The 14,155-nt window shown below is 35.7% G+C and overlaps 1 protein-coding gene across 2 annotated transcripts in view; it reads left to right on the forward strand.

Annotated features, from left to right (window-relative positions):
* SLC10A7 (solute carrier family 10 member 7) overlaps positions 1-14,155 on the forward strand; it is a 174,031-nt gene that overhangs the window by 87,873 nt on the left and 72,003 nt on the right. The window lies entirely within an intron of this gene.

Below are 14,155 nucleotides of genomic sequence, written 5' to 3' on the forward strand. Positions count from 1 at the left end.
AGAAAGAGTAGTGTCCATTATGATACCATAACCTCCCATGTACTGGAACAATATGCAATAGAATGAGGAAATAGATCAGTGGAAAGCACTCAGTTACCTGCAGGGATGTAGGTATTTATAAAATCTTCCCAATAAAGGTTGATCACCCTGTATGTTAAAAAAGAGAGAGAGAGAGAGAGAGAGAGACATATATTCATTTCTCCTTAGTTGTTCATGTCCTGTTCTCAAGTGATAAGATAATAATCACTGTAACAATTCAGGCAAAATTTTGCAATGTCCGAAAGTAAGCAATAATGAAGCTACATTCTCCAATACAGAAAGAACGTAAATCCAAAGTCATGTAAACACCATTACGAAGATAACTCTGGTAGAAATTTTTCATCAGGTATGGTGTGTTTTAGCATGCAAGACTGAGCACCAGAGATTGCAGCACAAGTTTATTTTAAAAATGAGAGCTTTTACATTTCTGTATTCAAGAACTTAATCTAATTCAGGTTTTAAATCTATAAAACCTGATATAACCACGATTGTTATTCATAGAGAAGGACTTCCAGCTCATTAAAGATCTATTAACTTTGTAAAAAAAAAATATCTTTTTTTTAATGTTATAAATCTGTTAAGGAGCCAGTTCGGTCTAGTGCAGGGCTGTCAAACTCTATGCCCCGGGGCCAGATTCAGCTGCAGTGTGCTTAGATCTGGCCCGCTGGGCTGCCTTGTGAAGGATTGGCCTACGGTGCCTCTGCCAGCAAAAAACCATTTTCGCTGGCAGAGGGTTACAAGAGGCCATCACAGCTGAAAACGGAACTCGGGAGCCCATTTCACTGGCAGAGCACTTTGGCCACCAAAGGCATCCCGACACGTGTGATGTCGAGCTGGCCATGCCCACTCCAGCCACAACTCCCGCCTGCCCCCCAGATCAACATAATCCTGATGCCCTCAATGAAATCAAGTTTGACACCTCTGGTCTAGTGGTTTGGGCACCAGGTAACCAGTAAACTATGCATTCAAGTCCTGCCTTAGGCATGAAAGCTGGCTTGGATGACTTTGGGCAGTCATTAATAAACCTTTCTATTAGCAAGCCTTTATGATCTAATTCCCTTGGATGAAATATATTGGAATTAGGACTCTGAAAGAACATCCTCTAAATGAGGGTAAAATAAGCTGACCCATCACCCTCTGTCTAGTATATATTTGTGTTAATATAGTCTTGCTACTGAAATATTTCTAACAATTTTCTAAAGGAGTTGCATATGGAAGCTATATTTCTATCTATTGTTGTCCTGAGAAGTTAACTAGCTGAAGAAAAATCAGTAAATCTTTTCATTGAAAAAAGTGATTTATAATAATAGCACTTAGGTTTATATACCGCTTCACAGTGCTTTACAGCCCTCTCTAAGCTTTTACAGAGTCAGCATATCTCCCCCAACAATCTGGGTCCTCATACTCATGACTGTTTTCACACTTACGACGCAACTGACTCATAAAGTATTTATGATGGTTGAAGTGTCCTGTAGATCAACTGAACCTGGTATCATGTGATCTCCTTTTGCAATCTTCTTACAAGTAAAGTCAATGGGAAAACCAGTTTCTCTTAACAACCATGTTACAAATTTAACAACTGCAATGATTCACTTACAACCATGGCAAGAAAAATTATAAAATGGGGCAAAACTCACTTAACAAAGGTTTGGCTTAAAAACAGAAATTTTGGGCTCAGTTGTGATAATAAATCTGTATTTAACATTTTCTAAGTGATTTTCAAATGACATTTTTTGTTTAGTTTTGATTAACATCAAAAAATGTTTAGAAAAAAATTAATCCCCCCCAAAAAATCTATTCCAAACCCTACTGGTGTATATAGTTAAAATGCTATGTCTTGTCCATTGAGTTTCAATGCAGGAAGCAGTTCTCTCTGTGTTAAACAAGCATATAAGAGGGACAATAAGAATTGCTGGAACGGGAAACACCTCAATTAAAATACTAATAAAATTGTAAATAACTTTTATGGCTTTTTTCAGTGTCAGTTACTTTATTGCCATTTTTTTCTGAAGAGGTAAACTTTGAATTTTGGAATATGTAATTTTAATTTTTTGATAATTAATCATAACACTGATATGACAGAACATTCTGTGACAGCTATATGCAAAACTGTGTGCACACTATGAAGCAAAATAAGGGTTTTTTAAAAAATCAGAAAACTATTTTATGTTTGCGTATTTAAAAATATTATAATTGAAGTCTGAATATTTATAATATGATAGTATATCATCATTGTCCCCGGCTTCTTTATTATTATATATAATAATTTTGACTAGATTTCAAGGCATATATTCAAAAAATTAAAAATGTTATTCTTGTAATAATAGTACAGTATTTAATTTCAGGCTAAATTATAATAGTTAAAATGTTGGGATTAAATACACATGTATCTATTTAGCGAACCAGTGATGGAAATTCATCAATCCCAGCCAAGCATAACTTGCTGTTTGCCATAACCTTTTAAGATCTGAACTAGGAATGTGCCTGTCTATCCATCTATATCAATAGGGATGCTTTTATTTCATATCTATATAATGTTTATTGTCCCACACTAATATTGATTGAAAGAACTCAGGCAAAGCAGTGTCAGCTTTTATTCCTACAGGGAAACCACTCAGCTGAATAGCAAGCCACTTAAGGTCAAATCAGGATTCATCTCACTTTGTTGCTGTGTTATAAAGTGTATAGAAGGAATGCAGAAAAAAGGAAAGGAAAGGGGGGGGGGGAAACACAGTTGGAGCAATCCTTGTAAAGATTATCACTTTAAGGTTTCTTTAAATGCCGTTGTCCCACTAACACAAATGATAAGATTAACCATAGCGTGTTGCACAAAAAAGTGAAAACACTAAAAGCATCTAAACAATTTAAAGAAACAAGACCAGACACTTCAAAAATTGGGAAAATACAATATGCAGCTAAGAGTATATGTAAGCAACCAAGCAGCATCCATAGCTTTAAAATGGAATACACAAATTCAAGGCAAATAAATACTGTAAGTCCAATTACTGTAGTTTTGAAACAGATTCTCAGAGAACAACCTGTTCTTACATGCAAATAATTGGAAGTTATTTCCACTCTATGGATGGAATGTATATGTTTGTCTATGTGTGTATTTTTAAAGTGAGATCAACTTGCATGTTGCGATATACGTCACTCATAGACATTTAGCTAAAGGCAATTCATTTTCTTAGTAAGGGGCATTTAAAACTAACCATAAGGTATAAAAATAGAACAAAGAGTGAAAAAATGTTTTGCAATGTACTGTTAAATACATCCAAAAATAGACCTTAAAATTATATTTGCAAGTGGAGATTTGAAGGGAATCTACAGGATTCAATTTTATACACACTCTTGGAATTACTTTATGAATTATAAAAGTATTAATGATTTGTTTGACAAAGAAGAGAGAGAAGCTAGTTATGCTATTATTACGATGGTCATCAGATAAGTCTATTATTAGTTGGGATGGGTGGAAAAACTGAATCGGTCAGTTGCATGTATTATGCCACTGAAGGCTAATTACAGATTCGTAATAAGTAACAACTGTTTTCTCTTAATTGGCCTTTATCTCTTCTATAATACGAAACAAAATATTGTGGGATATGCTTTCTGTAATAAAGGATTCAAAAAGGACACCATTTTAAAAAATAGTTAGATTAGGTTTCAGAATTAAGTAGTGCTAGTGAGAATTACTTTCACTGAATGAATATATTTCCAGATAAAATTAAAATCAGTTACTCAGGAAAATGAATGCCCTGACACCACCAAATAGATTCATTCTTAAAGAATGAAGCTAAAAGTGAAGGAGTCCTTCAGGTTCACAACCATTGGTGATATAGTGAAAAGGCACCAATACATATATTTAGCCATGTGTTCCCAACTCTAAAATGCTGGGGGGAAAAAAATTATTTCAAATTCAGAGTTTACCATTTCACATTGCAAACAATTGCCTAATATACAAAATGGGCTGTTTCATTTCAAAATACTTCCAGAATAGATGGTTTGGAACTTAAACTGTTTCAGACTCAAAACTAATGTATATTAAATTCAAATATTCTGCACATTCTCAGTTGCTATAATTTGCACAAAGATGTTAACAAATTCCAAAATTTGTTACTGGGTCAGATTGAAGTTCAGTTTGCCTGGCATCTTTTTTTGAAACAGTAGGTATTTTATGTCACTGTGAAAACAAAAGTAGGATTATTATTGGCATTCCCTATTTGTACACAGTACCTGGTTTAAATATGATAGATACTGCTTCTGAATCTGGAAATCCTAGGCACTAACATATACATACATGCGTGCGTGCGCGCGCGCACACACACACACACACATACATATATATATGCGTGCTGGTCTTGTTGTATTCGGGTCTTTTCCCGTGAAAAGACCTGAATACAACAAGACCAGCATACCTACACCCGTGAAAATCTACGAAAACAATTATATACATATACATATACATATACATATACATATACATATACATATACATATACATATACATATACATATACATATACATATACATATACATATACATATACATATACATATACATATACATATACATATACATATATATATATATATATATATATATATATATTTAAAGTCACAACCCCTGGTATGCCCCAATTATGGGAGGAAGCTAACTGCTTCCATTCTCTGTCAATCGGCTCGTCACAAGAGTCCATCACGACATAAACCCAATATTTTTACTGTTGCCTTTGTTATATTCGTGTTTTTTTAAAATTTGTGCTGATATTTAAATAAAGGGAGACTAGTATAGATCTATTTCAAGCTATTTAGCTCTCATCAGCTAGTTCGAATCCCAGTAAGGGTATGGCTAGTTTAGATGCTATACACACCAACATTGTATCTGAATTGTTTGCATTTAGACAACCTAAAAGATTAATCTCTAATATACACATATCATATGCATACCTGCCTTGAATTACCTTTTAACAGAATAAAACACAGAACACATACGTAAAACACACAAATGCGACTACCTACCATGTGGACATTCTCACAGCAAAAACAAATATTAAGACAAAACAAAACATTTACACATCCCTATTTTTGGTTATTCAGCACCCCAGATCTGGTGGTGGGTTCAATACAATACAACACAATACAATAGCAGAGTTGGAAGGGACCTTGGAGGTCTTCTAGTCCAACCCCCTGCCTAGGCAGGAAACCCTATACCATTTCAGACAAATGGCTATCCAACATCTTCTTAAAAACTTCCAGTGTTGGGGCATTCACAACTTCTGGAGGCAAGCTTTTCCACTGATTAATTGTTCTAACTGTCAGGAAATCTCTCCTCAGATCTAAGTTGCTTCTCCCCTTGATTAGTTTCCACCCATTGCTTCTTGTTCTACCCTCAGGTGCCTTGGGAAATAGTTTGACTCCCTCTTCTTTGTGGCAACCCCTGAGATATTGGAACACTGCTATCATGTCTCCCCTAGTCCTTCTTTCTATTAAACTAGACATACCCAGTTCCTGCAACCGTTCTTCATATGTTTTAGTCTCCAGTCCCCTAATCATCTTTGTTGCTCTTCTCTGCATTCTTTCTAGAGTCTCTACATCTTTTCTACATAGTGGTGACCAAAACTGAATGCAGTATTCCAAGTGTGGCCTTACCAACACATTATAAAGTGGTATTAACACTTCACGTGATCTTGATTCTATCCCTCTGTTTATGTAGCCTAGAACTGTGTTGGCTTTTTGGCAGCTGATGCACATTGCTGGCTCATATTTAAATGGTTGTCCACTAGGACTCCAAGATCCCTCTCACAGTTACTACTATTGAGCAAGGTACCACCTATACTGTACCTGTGCATTTCATTTTTCTTGCCTAAATGTAGAACCTTACTCTTTTCACCATTGGATTTCATTTTATTAGATAGTGCCCAATGTTCAAGTTTGTCAAGATCCTTCTGTATCTTTAGCCTATCTTCTGGAGTGTTGGCTATTCCTGCCAGTTTGGTGTCATCTGCAAATTTGATGAGTTCCCCATTTATTCCCTTATCCAAATCATTGCATACTTCCCTCCATGAAGATGCAGTTCCATTGAGGACTACATGTTGACTGTGGTTGATCAGCCAGTTACAAATCCATCTGGTGGTGATGCTGTCTAACCCACAGTCTTCTACTTTACCTAGTAGTAGGTTATGATCTACCTTATCAAATGCCTTACTGAAGTCCAAGTAAGCTATATCGACAGCATTCCTCTGGTCCACTAATTTTGTCACATTATCAAAAAATGCAATAAGATTAGTCTGGCATGATCTGTTCCTACCGGTTCGGATCGGTTCCGCCAAACCGGTAGTGGTTTGGCGGCGTGGGTCACTGTGACTCAGGCTTGCCACACCCCGAACCAGTTCCCTGGTCTCTTCTCCCATCATTGGCATGTTTCTGCGCATGCGCAGAGCAGTTTCACTAAACTGTGCATGCACAAAACACCCTCTCTCAGCAGACTGGTAGTAAACCACTTAGTAACCCACCACTGTATTTCAGCACATATGGATGCATCAGACTAGAGAAGGCTGAACTAGTTTTTTCTTACAGACCTATAAATTAAATGTGTGTTTTTATGGAGTCACCAGCCATCTTGCTTCAGTGCCAATATCTACTCTACAATCTCCCATTATTTTGTGGCTAGTTTTTTAATAGCAATAGCAATAGCAATAGCAATAGCAGTTAGACTTATATACCGCTTCATAGGGCTTTCAGCCCTCTCTAAGCGGTTTACAGAGTCAGCATATCGCCCCCACAGTCTGGGTCCTCATTTCACCCACCTTGGAAGGATGGAAGGCTGAGTCAACCTTGAACCGGTGAGATTTGAACCACTGAACTGCAGGTAGCAGTCAGCTGAAGTGGCCTGCAGTACTGCACCCTAACCACTGCGCCACCTCGGCTCTTTAATTATAAACATATCCAGATTAGTCAATTGTATCATTATATATCAAGAATGTATAATTGTAATATAAACTGATATGCTTCTCTAGAATAACATTACATTTAACCCAGACAGGCTGTAGTGATTGGGTAACTAGATGCACCCTGAAATTATTATTGTTATCAAGCGTTCTTATAAATATTTTTGCCTTCACTTACATTGGATGCAGCTGTGCTTGCCATTATTAAAATTTTGGGGAAATATGGTATACATGTCTGTATGTCATTGACTAGTAAATCCAGTAGGAGAATAATATGTAAGAGTATCATTGATAGAACAGTTCTTCCCATTAAGCCTTCAAACTCTCTTCAGCTGTCAACACATGGGCATTTTCTAGAGCCAAATTCTCTCACGCTGTGCGCTGCCTGCAGCTTGCCTGAAGCTCAGCTTTGACTGAAAATGTTGATTTCACTTCTTTTAGCCTTGTTCTCATTTAGCGTTAAAACCTGCCTAGAGTCTGCCTTTATTCTGTAATGTACACATGCATGTGTCAACCCCTCACACTCTTCTGATGTGAAGTTAAGGTGCTCAAAAGATATGCTAGTAATCTCTATGAATAATTGATTAGAGAAGAGTCTGGCAGTGTTAATTGTGAGGTGCAACTGAGTGAACGCCAAAACAAAAGCTCTTTGGAATGTTTCTGAGAAAAAAAGAAAGGAACAGACTTGTAAAATCTTTAGTATTGAGCAACAGGGTCAGTGTGCTGAAGCGGAATTTAAGCAATGCTTTTGAATATAATAGGTTTTGACTTGCCTTTCTTACGTGCCTCAGTGCTTCATTGATTGAGAACTCATTTGTTAAATCAGCTGTTTGTTGGACCATGGGCTGTTGAAATCATTTCAAAAAAACCAAACACCTTTCACTCATTCCATTCTTTGTGGTTTTCATAATTCTCAGGGTTTTTTCCCTTCAAAACTTGAAATATGAAATTCAATGAAATGTCATTAATGAGAATGGCATATGAACATTGGAATGAACATTGGCAGTTGTCTTCTCAATGGGCAATAAAGAAGAAGCTAAGACTTATCTGAAATATTGATCACTTACCTTGTTAAATGGCACCTTTTAAATGCAGTTCAGAGCTTGGGCTCAAATATTTCAACTGGAAAAAGGTCTTAAACAGAATATACTGAAAGGGTAGCTCAAGATACACATACTTATTTGGCTTTGGGAAATTATTGTACAGGAATTCCATAGATGGGGTATCATTTTTAACTTTCAATGTGTGGGTCAGGTTGGTTAGTACAAAAAGTAGTAATTGCCTATTTTGCAGTACAGATTTCAAAGGTTAATTTTATATGTAATGCAAAATATAAGAAAGATGACACTGAAAATAATGAAAAAAAACATATAACATATATATGTTTTTTAAAAACATATATATGTTATATAACATCATATATATAATCCAGTGGGCCCAGAAGGAAAAACATTTCCCAACTCTCTTGAGCTTCTACAAGGCTCTAAAGATATAGCTGTGTCATCAGTGGTGGAGAATGGGATGTTTAGTGGAACCCATATAGTGGTTCTGGGAGTGTGGATTTGTTTTTAGACCTTGGCTGTGGATTGGCTATATATGCTTTTTATTGGGATAGATGTATTGTTCTTTGTGTTTTGAAATGGTTACAGCCCTCCTAGAATCATTCTATTGAGATAGGTGACTATATAAATTAGATAAATACATTCCCATTAAAGTTTGATTCAAATTAATGGAATCTGCAGTGTTACTTTAGGCCTTTGCTTCAGAATATTAGCTGTAATTTTGTGTGTGACAAATAAACTCAGTGTTTAGTAGCTATCATAAAAATCTAAATTGCAAAATGTTTTGTCTGCATGCCTGCCTGCCTACCTACCTACCTGCACCTGTCTGTCTGTCTGTCTGTCTGTCTGTCTGTCTGTCTGTCTGTCTATCTATCTATCTATCTATCTATCTATCTATCTATCTATCTATCTATCTATCTATCATCTATCATCTATCTATCATCTATCTATCTAATGTAGAGACTGCCCATTTCATTCATAGATTATGCAGAAAGAATTGATATTTTTCTTGTTTTCTTATATTCTCATTTTGTTTGCAATATCCTACTGGTTAATGTTAAATTGGATAACAGGCACTTTGGGAGATATTGGTGGCTGACTCAACAAAAGCGGTGGTGCAGTGGTTAAAGAGCTGTACTACAGGCTACTTCTGCTGACTGCCAGCTGACTGCAATTTGGCAGTTCAGATCTCACCAGGCTCAAGGTTGAGTCAGCCTTCCATCCTTCTGAGGTTGGTAAAATGAGGACCCAGATTGTTGGGGGACATATGCTGATTCTGTAAACTGCTTAGAGAGGGCTGTAAAGCACTGTAAAGCGGTATATAAGTCTATGTGTTATTGCTACTGCTATTTGGGCAAAGGCAGGTTATGTGGCTCAGGGAAAGATCTGGAATGAAGATAGTGAAATAAACACTAGGGAATATTAGAACTGAACCTAGTCATGCAGTATGTTGCATTCATTATAAACTGATGGGTTAATGGCTATAATAGTTGTAATAATTGACTTGCAAGATATTCTCTAAATTATAGGTCCTATGTTATATAGAATAGTTTGAGAAAATTAGGCATTTTTGCTTTTGGAATATTGACCAAAACTGAAATACTGCATGTCACAGGAATGTAACTGTAGGGTCTACATTATCTTTATCTTGCAAAAACATTGGTGAAAGTCTTTGTCTCTGAGATACACTATGACATCAGACAAACTATGAGAAGGAATGGCTTGACAGTCTTTATCAGAGTTAATTAGTTTATTTAATCATTTATATTGCTGCCCATCATGGTTTGATAACTCTGGATGGCTAATATTAAAAACCCAATGTAAACAATAAAAAATAATAATAGAATAATAGCACCTAGAGATAAACCCATTTCAATTTTCATTTTTTTACAGAATGCTAGGAATGTTAGAACCAATGAATCTCAGAATTCATGATGTTCCAGAGGGCAGACACTGCAACATAGAAGACATATATTCAGTGGGTATGCCATTTGGGTATTGCTACCTGCCACTGTTTAATAGATAGAGTCTAGAGTATGCCCGCACTCTCAGAGACAAAAATACAAAATTCAGAAAACTAATGTAATTATTAGAACTCACAGCGTCAAAAACATTAGTGCTCTAAGAATTGTACAAGTGATGAGAAGATAGAAAAAAGTGATTAGTCTGTTTGGAGATCTAATAATGAATAAGAATGATGACTTGTTAGCCATTTTAAATATTATTTTGAATTAAGTTGATGTCTGTTCAATTAGTAGAATTAATAGAGATCTGAAACTATGTTACTGTTTATGATGAAAATTGAGAAACTTACAGGTTGTACTGGACTTACAATAATTTATTTAGTGACAATTCAAAGTTTAATGGCATTGAAAAAAGTGACTCATGACCATTTTTCACACTTACGACTCTTGCAGCATTCCCATAGTCATGTGATCAAAATTCGAATGCTTGGCAACTGGTTCATATTTATGATGGTTGCAGTGTCCTAGGGTTTTTTGCCACCTTCTAACAAACTAGGTTAGTGAGAAAGCCAGATTCACTTAACAACTGTGCTAGTAACTTAACAACTGCTGTGATTCATTTAACAACTGTAACAAGAAAGTTTGTAACATGGAGCAAAACTCACTTAACAACTGTCTCATTTAGCAACATAAATGTTTGGCTCAATTGTGGTGATAAGTCAAGGGGTACCTGTAATGGAAGAGAGAAGAATGATGAGTTTCTAAATATGGGACAGAACATTATTTGTCATGAATCTTGGAGGAAATTAGTCATGTAGCAAAAGGAAAGAAATGAGACAAGCAAAAGCAACTGTTCTGGTATGAAATAGGACATGATAAAACTAGATAGATAGATAGATAGATAGATAGATAGATAGATAGATAGATAGATAGATAGATAGATAGATAGATAGATAGATAGATAGATAGATAGATAGATAGATGATAGATTAGATAGATAGATTAGATAGATAGATAGATAGATAGATAGATAGATAGATAGATAGATAGATAGATAGATAGATAAAATTGAAAACCAAATAAGAATGTGTGTCTAATTTTATGGTGCCATGTGTCTTGATGAGAGTTACTCAATTCTTACTGTCTTCCCAGAGCCATTCCTGATGTCAAAAATGATGTGTTTGATAATGGATTGAATAGATTAGTGAGTTCATAATTTGTTGAACATTTTATGTTTATTGCTTAATTAATTTCCTATACTCTTTTGTTAATTATTACACCAATACTAAAATTGATTTTAGCAGTTCCACAGTGGTAAAGTAAATCAGAATTCAGGATTGATCACAATTAACTTTTATTCAGTTGCTCTCCACTCAGTTCATATCATTTTGTTTACATAGGTGACTTTATCCCCTATCTCCAAGAAATCAGTTGAATTTGAGAATGAAACCAAAAGCCTTTCAATCCATTTCTTAACTTATCTTGAGAATCTGCAGTGTATTTATATTTGAAGTGGGCTTTTTCATTACCATTATTATATATAATATAAAATCATTTTATTTAGTGTTGAACTTAAATAATTTTCCAAGTATTTTTCTTCCTTTTTAGCACATACTGTATAGCTAAAGTTATTATTTCTGTTGTTGATAGAATTGTCTGTCTATATTATTCATTGGCTGTCATCCAATCTCTTTTTATGGATTAGAAGAGAGGTGACATATTTAAATATATGAATATTTTACAAAATTCTGTAAATGTTTATAATTGAAAATTTGTACAGTAGCAGTTTGTAGCAAATATGTGAAACAGGATATAGTTTTCAATAGATTTTTTCTTTAAAATTTCAAAACATAATCATTAGTAAAATTCTTGTGTATGTGAAAAACTGTTTAACTTGTGAAACGGAGCCTTTATAGCATACATATCAGATTAAATCAATTTTTTAAATTTTATTTAATATGTTAATCGTTTATGAAATCCTAGAAGAACAATAGAGTCTTAAACAAATTTACTAGATAGTGTCATTTAGTCCTAGATAACACAAATGGATCATGCATCAATGACAATCTATTTCATTTTGAGCATTGAAGTTTAAAAAGAATGTTAAGAAATGGGAAATGTCCAGACTGAAACCTGTCTGATTGAATGAGTCTTATTTTGTTTATTTTCCTGCTTCTATGGCAATTTATTGGAAGTAGAAGCAAAACTGTGTTCATATTTCTTAAAATATGAAGGCACTGCAAAAACTATGGACATCCGTTTCCATGGATGTCCATCCATTTTCTCCTTCCTGTTTCCTGATTCTTGGATATTTTTCTTCCAACTCACAATAATGCCAACAATCTTTACTCATGTCAACTCAAGCATTATAGCTGTAACTGACCAATAATCTATTATTCATTGATTTCCTTAATTTGATTTATATGGCTACTAATCTTGTAAAGCAACTAGCAGCCAATTGAATGAAACTATCAATACCCATAATGAAATAAAATCAATTATTAATATTAAATTTATTTTCTGCCTATCTTACAATGGGCTATTCCAGGTGGTTTACAACAATAAAAGAAAGAAAGAAAAAGGAAGTTTAAACAAAGTAAAAGTAAAATGATTGACAATAAAATAAACATCAAAAAAAGAAATACAGATGGTCCTTAACTTACGACTGGTTGTTTTATGACCATTTGTGGTTATGATGATCTTGGAAAGCTGCTTCCGGCCACCATAAAATGTTGCACTATGCTCCCCCGTACAGTCACATGATCACATTTTGGACACTTGGAAACTTGTTCACACTTACAGCTAGTTACCAAGTACCCTGCCCTAATATGATCCCTATCTACAATCTTCGCTGACAGGTTCCCCAGAAAGCCATGGGAATCTGGCAGGAAACATTGCAAGCAGTTGCTCCCTGCTGAAAGGACTCCCTATCATTTCTGGGGACTGGCTGAAAGAACTGCCTCTGGTGGGGTGCAGAAATGGAACTTGGATCTTTATGATTTAAGCTTCACTTTTGCACCTCATTAGAGTACAGAAAAGGGCCTCGTCACGATTCAAGCTCCTTTCTGTACCACATGGAACAATGTCAGCTGTCTTCCATGCACAGAAAGGGAGTTTTCTGATAGGGTACAGCAAGGGACCTGAAATCTTCAAGATTTAAGCTTTCTTTTTGCACCTCACTGGAAAAGTTCTGATCTGTGCATGAGGGAAATCTTACATCCTTTCATGAATGCAGAAATAGAGCTTAAAATCATGTATCCCACCTCACCAGCATTGGGAGGCCTTAAAAATTGGTGCTTGCTTGCAGAATGATGTGAGGCAGTCTTTGCAGGAGGGATGTGCCTTGCATTGACTGTGGAATAAAAGGTAAGTGGAGGATTTCACATACTGCTGACCCCTATAGCCAGCCAAGTGCCTCCTCCACCACTGTAGTTCGCTTGAAGACTTATGCAATCACTTAATGACCTCAAGTAGGAGAGCCAGGATATCTCATTTAACAATCTCTTATCTCAGCAACCAAGATTCTAATCCCAATTGTAATCATAAATCAAGAACTACATGTAATCAAAACAAAAGGCATACAATTAATACAAGCAGTATATAATCAGGTCACCTAATCTCTCAACCTTCATACATGGAAAAACAGCAAGGTCTTGAGTGCTTTCCAGAAGGTCAGAAGGGTCAGGGCCAACCTAACCTTTGGTGATATTTCAGAAAAGGCACATTTTCTGAGTTTCACATTTTCTTATTGATGGAATCATAACATAGCATGATCCATCTGTTGGACATAATGGGTTGGGTAGAGACCATGGTAGAGAAGTGGTCCCTCAAATGTCATAGCCCTATGCCATGAAGCATTTATTAGTGATCACCGTAGCAGTGAATATCACCAGGAAGCATATTGAGAATCAGTGCACCCATCAGAGCTAAGGTTTATCATGAACATATTGCATTGCCACATACTGAACCAGTTACATCTTCTGAATATTCTGAATATGCTGTCTCTCTGTAGAGCAGATCACACTAGTCAGGAAGAGGTCAAAGCCTGAGTATTGGATGTGGTGCCTCCTGGTTTTAGAAGGGGTACATCTGGCAAACAATTTTAGCAGCTAGTCTCAGGTACCATGGAGATGGAATGAAAACC

The sequence above is a fragment of the Thamnophis elegans genome, chromosome 9 (genome assembly GCF_009769535.1).
Source record: "Thamnophis elegans isolate rThaEle1 chromosome 9, rThaEle1.pri, whole genome shotgun sequence".
Taxonomy (NCBI): Eukaryota; Metazoa; Chordata; class Lepidosauria; order Squamata; family Colubridae; genus Thamnophis; species Thamnophis elegans.